This window comes from Mustela erminea, chromosome 12 (genome assembly GCF_009829155.1).
Source record: "Mustela erminea isolate mMusErm1 chromosome 12, mMusErm1.Pri, whole genome shotgun sequence".
NCBI classification, from domain to species: domain Eukaryota; kingdom Metazoa; phylum Chordata; class Mammalia; order Carnivora; family Mustelidae; genus Mustela; species Mustela erminea.
This window is the reverse complement of record NC_045625.1, coordinates 79,080,256-79,096,865: the sequence shown is the minus strand read 5'-3', so window position 1 is coordinate 79,096,865 and position 16,610 is coordinate 79,080,256. Positions and strand designations below refer to the sequence as shown.

The 16,610-nt window shown below is 35.2% G+C and overlaps 2 long non-coding RNA genes across 2 annotated transcripts in view; one reads left to right on the top strand and one right to left on the bottom strand.

The window, feature by feature from the left end:
* Positions 1-16,610, top strand: part of LOC116570978 — an 82,569-nt gene that overhangs the window by 60,071 nt on the left and 5,888 nt on the right. The gene's annotated exons all lie outside the window — the stretch shown is intronic.
* The window catches only part of LOC116570977, a 295,788-nt gene continuing 289,281 nt past the window's right edge, over positions 10,104-16,610 (bottom strand). The window contains exon 5 of the long non-coding RNA XR_004277624.1: positions 10,104-10,200. This is a non-coding gene — a long non-coding RNA (uncharacterized LOC116570977). The remainder of the gene's footprint in view (positions 10,201-16,610) is intronic.

Below are 16,610 nucleotides of genomic sequence, written 5' to 3'. Positions count from 1 at the left end.
AAAATACAACCTTGGCTTTATTAGGACAGCTTGCGTATGATGAATATAGGATTCAATAACATTAAAGAAAAATTCTACCTAAGTGTAAACACAAATTTGATTCTGATAAACCTGGTGTCAAATCAGCTGAAAAACAAGAACTAAATAATGGAAAAATTAATGTCATCTTAATCTCCAGTTATGATTTATTCATTCTTAAATGCCTTAATATCCTATGTAAATAGGGAAAACTTTCTGATGCTAAATTATTTGCTTGCTTATTTGTTTTTGACCAGGATAAGACTCTCAGACCTTCCCACAGAATGTTAATTAAAGCTAATTTTCAATTATGCTCAGAAAAAAAAGAAAAAGAAGGAAAAACAAAACAAAACAACAGAAGGGGAAGAGTATAACTTCTTGGGTAATAAGTTATTAAATGCAGAACATAGCTTCAGAGAAATAAAAATTTGAAGAAACTCAAGGATGTTCACCTAGGTCAGTACTTCTAGATTTTATATTTTTCACCCAGAACTTTATTTGGTTCTGGTCAACCAAGAGTCTGTCTGATATCATTTCTTGTTCAGGAGTTTTGGGGTTGAGATTATTCTGGGTCAACAGAATGGTATTATAGCAAGTTTGTTTTGGATGAAACAGATCGAGGTAATTTTCCATCAATGTACTTTGTTGATGTTACCAGGAGGAAAAAAACAAGAGCCAATTGCATATCATAACCTAACATTACAATGCAAATGTCATGCATTAGAGAACAGTGGATATGATTCATTGCTTATGGCATGGGAGAAGTTATTACAAGAGATTTGGAAGAAAGTGGAATAGATTACCTTTACACGTCTTCCTCAATATAAGTGCATGTTAGATTTTTATTAAAAGAAGTCAAAATAAAATTTGGCAAAACATATTTACAAAATGTGGCCTATCTTCTGAAGAGATAATCTTTATAGTAACGTAGCACATTAAATCACGTAATACTTAGCCTCTGATGTCTCTTTCACCTTTTCTTCTCTTGAGAACTCTCCTCTTCCCCCTTCGCCTCTGTATTTCTTTAATTTACAATATTGCTGTGTGTGCAGTCCTCAAGAAATGTGAAATGGAGCAAGAGGCTGTAACAGGGGAGGGAAGAAATCTTAACAGCTAAACAGGTGCACACAGAAAATAAATAAAAAAATGAGAAATCAGGACCCATGGGTGCTTTAAAAGTGCATTTGCTGAATAACTAATTCAGTAACCCTTGTGCCCTATGAATTATTGTTCTGATTTACCTGATCACACTGTCTAACAATCTCAAATTGCCTAACACTCTAATTATTCTGTATGCAACACGAGAAGAGAGTAATTTCTAACTGTCCAATTATTAAAGGAAAGAACTGATTCTGTGTTTCTTTGTTTTTGTTTATTTTGTTTTAGTTTCCTACTCTAATGTAGGACAAGGTCATACTCAAAGGACACCTGCACCATATTGTATTGTTTAATGGTGCCATGTATTTAAATGCAATATTGTAATTGCTTAAATGTTAACCAGTTGTTTTCATGTAATAACAACCAGCATAGTATCCTCTTCTTTATTTATTTACTAAAGATTTATTGAACATCTACTACATATATTCCTACCTACTATCACTGTGCCAATTCATAGTGGGACTCCAGCCATTTCAAAAAAATGTATATTGTAGACCAATCATTCTATTATTTGTATTGCTTTAGTATACTATGTCATCATTTTACTCTTCACTTTTAAAACACATAAACCTTGAGTACTTAAAGCAAGTTGAATTTAAAAACACATAGTTTGGGGCACCTGGGTAGATCAGTCAGTTAGGTATCTACCTTTCCCTCAAGTCATGATCTCAAGGTCCTGGGATTGAGCCCCACGTTAGGCTCCCCAAGGAGTCTGCTTGTCCCTTTCTCTCTCTCTGCCCCTCCTCTGCTTGTTCTATCTCTCTGTCAAGTGAATAAATACAATCTATCTATCTATCTATCTATCTAGATTTATTTATTTATTTAAGATTTATTTATTTATTTATTTATTTATTTATTTATTTATTTATTTGACAGGCAGAGATCACAAGTAGGCAGAAAAGCAGGCAGAGGGAGAGGGAGAAGCAGACTCCCTGCTGAGCAGGGAGCCAGATGCGGGGCTTGATCCCAGGACCCTGGTTTCATGACCTGAGCCAAAGGCAGCCACTTAACCCACTGAGCAACCAGGTGCCCCAATAAATAAAATCTTAAAAAGAAAATAAAAATAAAAATACATAGTTTGTTTCATGGTTACTACTTGTCAACTCTGTGCTCAGTGCATTCTGTCTTTTACTCATCATAAAAACCCCATTAAATATGTACTATTAGTATCCTCACTTTAGAGATGATGAAATGGAAATTCAACTACGTAACTTGCCTGAGGTCACACTACACCATTAGCAGATGCATTCAAACTCAGCTAGTCATACTTAGGAAAACAATCTGGTAACCACTATTCTATGTTTTATCTGTATGCCGAATTCTTGAAAGTTGTTTTTATTTATAAATAAACTAAATATAGAATTTACAAGAAGGCTCTTTAACTTTTATTTTACCTAATATCTGACTGCCTGGTTTTCGGTTTTCTTTTTAATGTTCAAGGAAAGGGATACAATAAAATCATTTTTATAAAATGTTTTCTTTAGGGGTGCCTGGGTGGCTCAGTTGGTTGGGCGACTGCCTTCAGCTCAGGTCATGATCCTGGAGTCCTGGGATTGAGTCCCACATTGGGCTCCCAGCTCCACCGGAAGTCTGCTTCTCCCTCTGACCTTCTCCTCATTCATACTCTCTCACTGTTTCTCAAATAAATAAATAAAATGTTTTAAAAAAATGTTTTCTTTAAATATAGCATTACTACTTTTCTGTGGATTTCCGAATAAAATAATTTCTCTTAATGACAAAACTCAAAACTGGATGAGCTACATATTAAGTATCTTTCAGGGTACTTATTTAATTGTATTTATTTATTTATGTATTAAATTTGGCCTCACCTTTTGGCTTCTTCTCCCCCCGCCCCATTTTTGCCTGGTTGCTTTACTTTTCCTTCTTATTCCTATATTCTACTAGGGCCTTTCCTCCACTTTTCTTTTATCCTAGTCATCTTGTAAAACTTTATCTTAGAATGAATCCCACTATTGGAGTCTCCAAGTAGGCTTATTAATTTCACCACAAATTCCTACTCATCAATTAATTACCATTAATTATCTACCACTAATTCTATACTGGTGTGTTTGTAGGTCAACTCACATTCACAGCTTCCCTAACAATTTCAAATTCCCTCTATGGTCTTAAAACCTTTGGCTGTTCTTTTCTCAATTCATGCTTACTCTGGGCCAAACAGTACGATATCCCATTTAATCTTCAAGGCCACTTTGAAACACCTGTACCCAAATATTTCAAAAACCTCTAATCCTTAAATCCAAGTTCTGAAACCCAAGTTCACTATCAGCCACTCTTTTGGTGTCCTTTCCTGTGATTGGTACCTTCATGGATGCAGCTAATCAAACCAGAAAGTTTGGTGGCATCCTTAACACTCCTCTTTCACACTTTATACCCAATACACATCAAGTACTAACGATTCTATTTTCTTTATCTCTCGAAATGTGTTTAATTTTCTCTAATTCTGCCACCATTACCTTAGGCCAATGTACCGTCATCTTTTAGCTGTTCTACTGATAATTGGTGTATTGACCTTGTTGGCTGTGTAACAAATTACCACAAAATTAGCAACTTAAACTTAGTGTATTTATCATCTCACAGTTTCTGTGAATGAGAAGTTGAGACAGGACTCTGCTCAGTGTCTCACAAGGCTCATAGAAAGTGTTGGCCAGGCTGTGTTCTCCTCTGGAGCTCAGGGTCTTATCTCAATCTTATCTGGGTTGCTGGAAGAATTCAGTTCCTTGTGACTATAGGAATGAGGACTCCACTATCTCACTAGCTTTTGGTCAGGGGGTACTCTCTGCCCCTGGAGGCTTCCGTCAGGTCCTCACCAAGTGGCTATGTCCACAGACAGTTCAAAATATGGATGTCTGTTTCTTCAAAGCCAGCAGGATAATCTTTCCTTCTTTGAATCTTTTCTTTCAGGAGAAAACTGAACCCTTTTTACAGGGTTTTGAAAAAAAATAAAAAGATTCACATGATGAGGTCAAGCCCAGAATAATCTCTCCTTTGTTAATCTCAAAGTCAACTGATTATAGACCTTAATTACATCTGTAAAATCCCTGCACTTTTCTCATATAACATAGCCCAATCGTGTCAGTTAAGTCCCTTATATTCATAGACATTACTCATGTTCAGGGGAAGGTATTATGCAGGGTGTATACATAAGGAAGTGAGGACTTGGGAAGCCATCATAGAATCTGCATACCATAATTGCCAAGTCATACCAAAATGAATCCTGACCCATCTCCACTGCATTCTTTAATGCTTGGGGAATCTTCTCAAATACAACTCTAATAACTGTGTTTTCTTCTTACATTAAACTCTACTTTTGCTTCCCATTGTTGTTGAAGTGAAAGAAGTAAATGAATTTTTAGAAGAATTACAGCATGTTCTGACCTCATCCACCCCTCTGGCTACATCATCCACCAGATTTTCTTTCTTCACTCTCTGCATTACGATCAGAATTCCTTTCTCTTGGTTCTTTTATTTACCATGTCCCTTCCTACCACAGGGATTTTGCCTACCCTCATGTCTCTACCTGGACTCTCCTCTCCTTCCTTTCTAACTAGTTATTCTAATTCATTCTTCTAAAGCATCCATTCCCCAGGCTAACTCCTTTAATAGTCACTCTTGGAGTTTCTTTATTAGAGAAACTTTCAAAGATGAAATTTCTCTCTGTTTGAAGGCAATATTTCTGTCCCCTGTCATAAGCTTCTCAGGAGGGGGTCAATGTGAGTTTTTACACCCATGGGTATCCCTGTGTTTGGAACAGCAGCTCAATCAATATACGTTAAGTGATCAACTAAATGAATGGAAGTTTCTCACCTGACATCTATATTTGGTTTGAAAAAAAATCCAAAAAAACAGAAAAACAGGTTTTTTTTTTCCTAAAAGAATTAATCACATTTTTGTAGGTTTATTTATACTTTATACTTTTGAAGCATAATTTTTTTTTAAAGATTTTTTATTTATTTGACAGACAGAGATCACAAGTAGGCAGAGAGGCAGGCAGAGAGAGAGAGGAGGAAGCAGGCTCCCTGCTGGGCAGAGAGCCCGATGCGGGACTCGATCCCAGGACCCTGAGATCATGACCTGAGCCGAAGGCAGCGGCTTAACCCACTGAGCCACCCAGGCGCCCACTTTTGAAGCATAATTAAAAATATTTACCAAAATGGGAGTATTGTGAAAGGGGTGGTTTTGGAAATTGTCCTTTCCATGAAAACCATGGTTCAGATTCTGAACAATTTGGAAAAATCATTTAATCTTTTACAATCATGAGGAGGAAATCATTTAAAGGCACATGAAAATATTTTCAGAGAAGTTGTTCTAAATGTAGGCTTTTAAAAAATATCTGTGTTTTGACATTCAGTGAAGACTGGAGAAGCATCTTAGTATTAAAAATTGGAAATGTAGGGGCATCTGGCTGGCTCAGTGGGTTAAAGCCTCTGCCTTTGGCTCAGGTCATGATCGCAGGATCCTGGGATGGAGCCCTGCATTGGGCCCTCTCCTCATCAGGGAACCTGCTTTCCACTTCTTTCTGCTTGCCTCTCTGCCTTCTTGTGATCTCTGTCAAATAAATAAATAAAATCTTTTTAAAAAGTTGGAAATGTACTAAAATTTAATTGAACAGATAATAGCAAAAAATAAAATGCAGAAACTGACATAGACCAATATAAATCTGTTTTAGTTTAAAAAAAAGTAATTACTCAAGTCAATTCTACTTTTAATCTGATTAATTCTTCTTTATCAAACTGCACAAGCAATATCCCAAGCTAAAATTAGAATATTAATTTGAATAGGAGAAGGGATACGTAAGGGAAAGAAATCCTGCTAAACCTAATGCCTACAAGAGATTTGTTTTGTTGAATAAGACTGATCCTCTAATTCACATATTTTGCAGATTGAGTTTTCTTAATTCTGCCTAAGTTTTCAGATTCAGTATTCTAAGAAACAAATTCAAGATCCATCTCTGAACCCAAGCATTCTGAAAGGTATAACTCTGAATACCTCTGCTCTCAAAGCTGTCAAACTGCCAAAACACCAGGGAAAAAGGAAAACAAAAAATTAATAGTTACACATATTATTTCCTATTTTAGAAATGTATTTCATAAAATATAAACTAAGATCTTTACTTATGTTAGTGGATGTGTAGGATATGATTATTTCTTGTGGAATAAAACATATTTCTGAAGCAAAGAACTATGTCCAAAATGGGACTGTTTTCAAGACATATTGAATTCAAAATTAGAAATTCTTATTAGATATATATAAATTAAGGATTATTAGAGATTACTGATTAATTGATCTTCTTGTTGTGTTTCTCTCTATCACTGATAATATTGCTTGTTTTAATGCCCACTTTCTCTAGTATTAATGTAACCACTCTAAACATTTTTGATAGGACTTTCATGGTACATCGTCTTTTTATCCTTTTACTTCAATCCATCTGTGTCTTTATATTTAAAGTAATCTTACTATAAACATAGTTAAATCTTGCTGTTTTATCAGATTTATCAATCTTTGTCTTTTAATTTAGGGTTATTTAGATTATGCACATTTATTGACATGGCTGGATTTCATGCTAGTTGCTTTCTATTTGATCTTTTTGGTTTTCTTTTTCTTGTCTTTCACTTTTGGGTTTCTCAAGCATTTTTAAATGATTCCATAACTGGCTTATTTTGTTATACCTCTTTTTAATTTTTCAGTGCTGCTAAAGATTTACAAGCTACATCTTTAACTTGTCAAGGCTAATCATCAAATAATATTATACCACTTCACAGGGAGTATAAGAACTTTAAAACAGTATACTTAAAATTTCTTCTCTCCCATCCATTGATTAGTTATTGTCAGATGTTATTTCTCTATATATTATAAAGCAAACAATACATCTATACTCTTGTTTTCCCTTAAAGACATTTCATGATCTTTTAATAGAAATTAAAAATAAAAAATGCATGTGTTTGTTCTTACTGTACAAATTCTGATAGCTTCATTTCTTGCTTCGATCAAAATTTTTAGCTGGTATCATACCCTTGCCCGCAGAACTTTTTTAGATATTTCTTATAGTGTTTCTATTCTGGGAAATAAATTTCTCTGCTTTCGTTTGTTTATCAAGTCTTTATGTCATCTTCCTTTTTATTTTGCACAGCGAGAAGGTCAGAAGCAGCGTGTTCCCAGGAATGACTAAGCCAGTGATTTAACAGCATCATCCAGCATCCAGTTTCTTCCTAGCTGGAAATGATTTCCATCCTGGAAATGGTGTGTCTTGAGTTGTCTACTCATAATCATAATATGCCTGGATCAGCCTGAAGAATCTCATACTTCTAGGTCGGAACAGCTGAAAAGAGAATGTCTTTTGTTCCTTTCCCTGAATACCAAGAGCAGATTTTCCCCATTGTCACTGGCTTGGGTTATATTATATACTCAGTCCACAAAGAATCATTAATAAGGAGACTGGTACTAACATTTCCCCACGAAGGCTGTGCTCCCGCATCTTCCGATCTTCTAGATCCCATGGAGTCCAGCTCTTCTTCAACATACAAGGCTACCCTAATAAAAATTCAGTTCTGAAAATGTAGGAATTGGCGAAACCAACAAAACCAGTGAAGACTTGCCCTCACTTTTAATATTTCAACTTGGTGAGAAATAGGTCTTATTTTGTTAGTTTTTTATTTTGTAGAACTGAATTTTTGAGAGAAAAGTGACCTTGAGACTGTTTTTTTCTTTAGTCATCTATGAAAGCAGATCCTATGGATAAATGATATATTTAGGCATTCTCCCATAGCATCTCAGACATGTCTGGGGAATTTTCCTGAAAAGCCTTTCCTCAAGAAGCCACAGGCAAACAAGTATAAGACACTACCTCCAATTATCTCCTTGGGTTTTACAAACAACACCCTCCATATCAAAAAGATGCTTACAACAAAAGGAAATAAATGCAATTTTGGTATCTTGAGAGAGTTAACCTGAGATAAAATGATAGGTTAATACAAAGATATGTGTAAAATTCATGTTTTTCGACAACTTTGAATATATCTATGTTTAAGAAGTTTATTATCAAATTAGCATTTTGTAGACTTTTATAGAAGGCTTGAAATCAACAGATACCTCCCTTATTCTCATGAGATTATAATACCTGAAACTTTATCTCAGAATGAAAATGGCAGAAGTGCTTAAGAGAATATTTAGCAAATCTTCAAATATCACAGAATCATAGACAGTTGCATGGGATTTAGGAAGCACATACTCTTCTGTGCTTTTGTTAATTAGTGGACTTAAAAGGCACAGGCAAGGCCTCTGTTAAACAGTCTCAGAAAAGGAATTTACAGTCTATCGCAAGTTTCTTATGGTAAGCCATGTTTCCTCCCTATAGTTTTTTTTTTTTTAATTTTTAATTTTTAATTTTTTATAAACATATAATATATTTTTATCCCCAGGGGTACAGGTCTGTGAATCGCCAGGTTTACACACTTCATTGCACTCACCAAAGCACATTCCCTCCCCAATGTCCATAATCCCACCCCCCTCTCCCAAACCCCCTCCTCCCAGCAACCCTCAGTTTGTTTTGTGAGATTAAGAGTCACTTATGGTTTGTCTCCCTCCAATCCCATCTTGTTTCATTGATTCTTCTCCTACCCCCTTAAGCCCTCCCTATAGTTTTAAGCCTTACTTCGCCTTCTGCAATGGTGTGCTGGAGCTGGTTTTGAGGTGCCTGGGAAAGCCAACGGGGTGCATCTCTTCTCAGTTCTTCATTCAGTGACTTCCAAGGTAGCTGAAATCAGCCATGATGGGAAGGCTCGTACCACAAAAACTGGGAAACATACAAATGGGGCTATTTTCCTTCCAAGAACCAGTTTACCAACATACCACTGTTTCTGGGGTAACAAATTAAACTCCACCTTCTACAAAGATGACTAAAATATTTGAGAACAGTTATCATTTCCCTCTACCTCTCCTCTATTACCCTCCCACCTCTTCTTTTCCAGGCTAAACATCCTTGTTTCCTTAACGGTTTCTTCTAACTTTATTATTTTCTATATTCTCATCATCTTGGTCTCATTCCAGGGAAAAACAAAGCAAAATATTATTTTGTTAATTCTCTCAAATGTGATACTGAACTGTATGATATTATTTTTTTTTAAAGATCTATTTATTTATTTATTTGACAGAGAGAGATCACAAGTAGACAGAGAGGCAGGCAGAAAGAGAGAGAGAGAGAGAAGCAGGCTCCCTGCTGAGCAGAGAGCCCGATGCGGGACTCGATCCCAGGACCCTGAGATCATGACCTGAGACAAAGGCAGCAGCTTAACCCACTGAGCCACCCAGGCGCCCATGATATTATTTTGATGTCCCTGGTAAATTGGTACCTCATATTATTATAGTTGTTATTTTTATAATTTAAACAATTATAAAGTCAAAATCGGTTATATTTTATAGATAGTTATTTATACTAATATTCTTTTTTATTTCAAAATATTCTAAGTCAAGATAATTTAGTAATGATTTTATTTGAGGCACCCCTCATCCTTGTGGGATCATCTATTATGTTTATACAGCACTTTGGACTCTTTTCAAAATTTAAATTTAATCAGCCAACATACAGTACATTATCAGTTTCAGATGTAGAGTTCAATAATTCATTAGTTGCATATAACACCCAGTGCTCATCACATCATGTGCCCTCTTTAATGCCCATCACCCACTTACCCTCTCCACCCCCCCTTCTCTCCCCTCCAACAGTCCTCAGTTTGTTTCCTATGGTTAAGAGTCTCTCATGGTTTCTCTCCTTCCCTGATGACTTCCCATTTAGTTTTCCCTCCTTTCCCCTATGATCTTCTGCACTTTCTTATATTCCACATATGAGTGAAATCATATGACAACTGTCTTTCTCTGATTGACTTACTCTGGTCGGCATCATACCCTCTAGTTCCATCCACATCAGTGTAAATGGTAAGTATTCATATATCTCACTTCTTCTTTATCCATTCATCTTCATAATTCATATTCAGTTTGAGTCTTGTCTTCCTGAATAACACAAAAAATTCACTGTATTTAGATTACATTGTTAGTCCACTGTTGATTAAACTGTTTTCTGTAAAGAGCCATATAATAATTATTGTAGATTTCAGCCATTTGCTCTCTGTTGCAACTACTCAACAATGCTATTAAGCATGAAAACAACCAGATAAAATATGTAAATGAATAGGATAAGTTTGTTCTAATAAAACTTTATTTATAAAAACAAGTGGCAGCCAGATTTGGTTTGAGGGTCATAGTTCGCCAACTCCTGATCCTGTGCATTAGAGTTGATAGTGTCACATCACTTGTCTTAAATCAATGCTCCAATGTAAACAGATCCCCTTATATTAGGTACTCTTAATCTGCATTCCATAGGTTGATTTCATTGCTCTATGAACTCTGAAAAAAGTATCTCAAATGAAGGGGCACCTGGGTGGCTCGGTTGCTTAGGTGTTGGTCTCTTGGTTTCTGCTCATGTCATGATCTCCAGGTTATGAGGTTAAGCCCCACGTCAGGCTCTGCACTCAGCACAGAGTCTGCTTGAGATTTTCTCTCTCAGTGGGGGAAGTAGACTCTCCCACTGCCCCTCCCCCACATTGCACATGCTTTTTTTTCTCCCTCTCTCTATAAAATAAATAAACCTTTAAAAAAATAAATGTTTCAGGAAAAGAATACATAAATAAAATCCAGTTCTCAAAGCTGTCTATAACATACTTCTCCCCCCCACCACCACTTAAAAAGGTGCATGAATCTTTGACTTTAACAGAGGAATAATGCCAGAGTGGTTAGGATGCTCAAGTTGTTGCAGTCATTGTTAGGAAGAATTAGCAAGCACAAGGATAAGTTACCAAAGACATAATAGCATAAAATATATAATTGAAAATCCTGTATTTAAATAAAAATACTGTAATCAGTAAAACACTTATATGATTCTCTATTGCTTTGAACTGCTTGATGTTCTTTCAGCCTAGAAGGAATAAAGTACCTGAGTTCAGTCAACAGCAAGTATTTGTTGAGAGCCAGTCATGAATCAGGCTCATAACAGATTAGAGAATTAGGAAAAAGATATCAGAGGATCAAAGATACAAGAAACAGAACATCAGATGGTGCCATTAATCACTCATTTTACACACATGAGTCTTTTGTCGCATCCATTTATTTTTATATACATCACAGTTTGACAAGTGTATCTTAAATTGGACAAATGCTGTATGCTGCTGGAAAGTGGATGCAAAACTATATAATAAATAAATCACAAAAACTGAAATCGTTTATAAATAAGTATATAATCACAAAATAATCACAACAGATACTTACATGAAATTGCTAGTGTAGGCATATCCTTAATATTGGTGTCAGGATACATACCATATCTGATACTAGTCCTTTACTAAAAAAATTACTTGAATTAGTCTTATGCAATGAAGTATGACTCATTCTTTAAGTCCTCAAAGTTAATCTCTAAAGAAAAAAAACTCTATTCCCAATAAATTTTCTAGTCTGCAGTCAAAGACAGTGATGCAATGTTCTATATTTTACATTGAAGATTTATTGTTTTATGAAAATATGTGATTTTTCTGTCTTTTATTCTTTTTTATTGCTATCTGCTTAGAGAAATAAACGCACTATATCAATAAAAATTATTTCTTTCTAAATTAATTTTTTCTTTGTTAAAATCTACCATAAAACCCTAGTTTCTACCTTAGGGTGACAAGGCCTAGAGTTTTTATCTTCATTCATCAAACATCTACAGAAACAGATGGCAAGATAAATTACAAAGTAATTCTCTAGGTTTGGGATAATTCAAAAGCCTGCGAGGCTGTAAGTGCAAAATATCCACAAATACTTTCACCCAGAGACCTAACAAAATATAAATATTTGTAATTAAGGCTAAGTCATATCAAGTTGCCAAACACCCCTCATCATATTTTGATCTAATATGGTGAACGTTTAGAATGATTAAAATAATTTACTTATTCTTCTTCATCTGTGCTCTCAAAAGTGTTGTATTTTCTTTTCAAGTAACTTAGTCTCCATACTTGGGCAAAGAAATCTGGAATATCCGTGCACTCCCCAAGGCTCTTTATCTGACCTAACAATTGCTGAAAAAGCACTGGGGAGTAAAAGTTAGGGCACAACCGTAGGTGTTTGTATTATTTTAGGAGAATGGAAAGTGTGGAAGAAGTGCTGCAGAGAGAGATATTTGTATATATGAATACCTACCCTCCCAGTGACTGGGAAAAAAGTTTTAATTCCCACCACATAATGGTCCATTTGCCTCGAGTGTCTCAGAATGGTTCAATAATCACTAGCCATGTGTGTAGTTTGTTGAATTATTTAAGCTTATTTCCAGGGGGAAAAAAAGACAGGGAGGAAGGCAACTGATTCAATGCAAATGAAAAGCTTTTGAAGCTCCCTATGGTGAAGATGTGATTACAGTCAGACAGTTAATAACCTAGACTTAGAAAAATCTGAAGGTTTTAAAACTGTCTGGCCAGTCAGTAAATGAGGTTTTTCCACACTATCGACCAACTGCCATGCGTTGTAATGGTTTCAGATCTGTTTGGAGTTGGGAGTGGACCCACAAATGAAGCAAGAATACCACCCCCTGTACTTTTGATGATTAAGAAAAGTAGTTTGTAAACCTCAACGGTTTTCCTCTGGATTTGGGATTGCGTCTTCCACGCACAGAGCTTATAGAGCCCTTTGAGAGTGAGCGCCGCTCTCTGAAAATGGGGGTGGGGGAGATAGTTGTTGATTTGCAAAGTACCTGTATTTTCAAAGTGGAGTCTCTTCTCCTAAAATGACCACTACTTCTCCATCCATGGACATTTCATGCATGTTGCATCCCTGGAAGAAAGTGACGCCAGAATTTCTGAGCAGCAGTACTCTTTCTGGTCATTAGAGCAAATTGAAATAGACATTTGGAGACCTAAGGTTTTATTTTAGCTACTACTCAAATCCCATTTGGTGTATCTCTAGAAATACATTTTTACCTTTTTAAATGTTCATTTAACGTTTGTGGGGTTTAAATTCTCTCGGTTTTTAAATCTCATTACAGGGATGAGAACAAGGTATGTTTGGTTTCATGAAGATTCTTTGATAATTAGACGTGTGTTAATATGTTTGTCTTCGGGTGAGTCCTTGCATCATTTATACAGTACTCATGAAGAAATGTGAACTTGCTTTGAAGACATAAAAATATTGTCAAGGATTTTTACTGAGTTGAGTAAAGATGACTCGCTCTGAGACTCCATAGACTTAATATCTAATTTAAGTCACCTATTTTCCTAAAATGTTCATTATTTTACTGTTGTTTATGAGGATGAGGGAAGAAACATTTTTTTAAAGTATTTTATCTCTTAAGAGCTTTTGAAGCTTTTCTGTAATAATTTCCTTATTAGAAACATATTAGCTATTTAAAACTAAGGGGGTTGGCCTGAGGGCTAATTGCAGCCTGTTAAAATTCAGTTGCAGTAATCCTATTTTTGTTGTGTGTTTGTGTGTGTGTGTTTCTTTCATAAAAAAATTATTTAAAAAAAGTAGAGGCAAAAAGGATATTAACATTTCCAAATCACCTAAGGGAAATTTCTTCCTTCCAGAACTAAGCAATAAACTTTCTTCTATATTAGCAAATGTGTAAGATTTAGACAGTTTTGCATTCATCCTCACAGAAGAATTTCATTATTTAATTTTCTTTTAAACATGTAAAATGTCATCAGCCATGCAAAAAATTCTTAAAGTAGAGGATGATCAATTCTATAACAAATGCAGCACCTTTAAATATTCTATCTCCTGCTTCCCAAATCAGATTAATTAATATTATTTGGGAAAAAGACCCAAATTTAAAAATTTTTTATAGTTCTATTATTGATGAAGTTTAGACCTTGAATGTAATCAGCAGTTTTTACTTCTCTATGCTGTGCTATAGCATGAAACCTTCCAGTTCCTCATTATGAATGAAGTTTTTTTTTTTTTTTTGTCAAATGAGACAAGGGAACAGTTACTTTTCTCATAATCATGTTTTTGCTTCACTCCCTACTAAAACTTATAAAGAGGGAGAAATATTAATATATTATTATCAGGAACTATATGAAGCTTAATTGATTTTACATTAAAAACATTATAATTCAATTTCTAATTTTTTCATCTTTTCTTGAGGGACTACACAAGAAAAGAAAACACTTTCGTGTTGCTTTTTGAGTGATTCACACATAGTAATGACAATTCTAGAGAAGAGAAAGAACATTCTTTTATTGTACAGCACAGTTGAAAATAAAATTTCACCTTGACAAAATTTGGTGAATTCTACTCCCTATTTTTAACACTTAGTGTCAAACAATCAAATTTTAGATCAGGAGTCAAAATGCTTAATTGGCATACAGAGCATAAATTATTCCATTTGGCATTGCTACCATTTCATTTTGGAAACTGCCACATAAATAACCTTTCTTCCTCCAAGAGGGTCAATATTTGATTTATGCAATGTAAGTAAATCAAAAAGAAATGGATTGCTTACGAAAACTGTACACTCACACTCTGCTTCCAAGTAAAAGAATATTCTAAAGTGAATAGACAATAACATTCACACCCATTAACACTCTTCCTATATAAATCACAGGTCTATGTTTATGACAGTCATTGGATAAAAATAATATTTCTTTATATTACTGTAAAGAACAACATTAGAATCTGTATCAAAGGTGAGAGATTTAGCTTTGGGAAAACCCTGAACAGAATCTATAAGCCTTTAACATAAAGTTGTATTAATGTCATTTGTAGAGTATCTGTTTCAGTTTTCTACATATTTAAATAAAAGACGCAGATGGGAATATTTTTCAGGAACACAAAAATGTAGAGTAGGAAAACATCAGAGTGTAGCATCACTGTATGAACTGTTTTCTGATAATATCCAAATCAGCAATTTGGTTGCATTTAAAAGGAAACCACAATTTTCAAGAATTTAGCAGACTACCTAAGGATACAGCAAAATGAAGGACAAATTCTTAAAAATTAATAGGACCTAAAGGTGACTGAAGTCAACATATGGACTATATATAATACAGAAAGTTTTATTCTCCATATGAGCTTATGGCTGAGACACAATGTACTTTCATAAAGTGAATATGTTCCTTTTTGTGAAATATTGGATCTATATTTGCATAAATGATATAAAGTACTATATGTCTCGATACCACAAGGATAATAATCCTTGAGCAAAACTGGGTAAGGCAGATAGAAGTAGTAGCAAAAAATAAAAAAGAAAAAAAGAAACTTCACCAATATAATTCCTACAAACCATGTATAGAAGAAACAAATTATATGATCTTCTTACTATGCACTTAAAGGTGATCAGAAGCCAGTTACTACTTAGAGCAGCCCGGTCTCTTCTGAATGGCCACGCCAGTGCAGTGTGTAAAGGAAACAGCATTTCATTCCAAAACATCGCATGAGCTTGTTTCTGCCCATACTGTTTCCCCCAATGAAAGAAACGAATAGAAACAACTTGATTGCAAAATACCCTGTCATTTGACAATGAAGAACGGGTTTGCATTACTACTTCCTCTCGGATTTGGAAGTTGCAGGTCCCCTGGCAGGGCAGTGAATTCTGTGTAGGAGACGGACTGCTGACGAACATCAGCTTCGGCATATTCAGAAATTGCATGAGGCTAAAAAACAAAACAAAAACTATGTCTCCTTAACTCAGCACCCTATTGGTGTGAAGATTGAAGGAGGGAGGGGGGAGAAGAGGATGTTAATTGATTCTTAGAAGCCAGAGAGTTGAAAAGTTCAGTACCCAGAGCAATTAAAAAAAAAAAAAAAAAAAAAACCAACAACAACAACAAAAAAAAATCGAACTTCGACCAGTGGAAAAAATAAAGCTGGGTAACACTAACACGAGTGTCTTTTGTTTTTGTTTTTTTGTTTTGTTTTGTTTTTTTACAGGGTGAAAGAGCATGTTCTATGTTTAAGAAAATAAAGCACTTAAGCCTATATGCTTAGAGTAGCAAAATGGATTGTTTGCCTTGTTCTGTATGGGAAAGTCCCTATCAATAACAGGTGCGACTTAAGTGCACTGCATTAAAAGACTAGATTGTTCATTAATAAAGAAAGGGAGAAGCTCGGACTATAAATCAACGGGGACTCCCAGGGAGTTTTATATTAGGCAGTAATTAAATAATAGTTCATGTTGCTTTCTTTCACTGGAAATTACATCCTTTTCACCTCTTCTCTGCTTAAGCAGAGACATCCATTAGGACGAGTAGCTACAACACTTGTCAGAGGCAATCAGTGCCGAGCCGCTGAAGGCCAACTGACGTGCACGCTCTGAAAGCCCGGTTTCTTCTCTCCCCCAAGCCCACTGTCCTTTAACACGCATGCAACAGTCAAAAGGGATCACATCACCTAATGAAGAA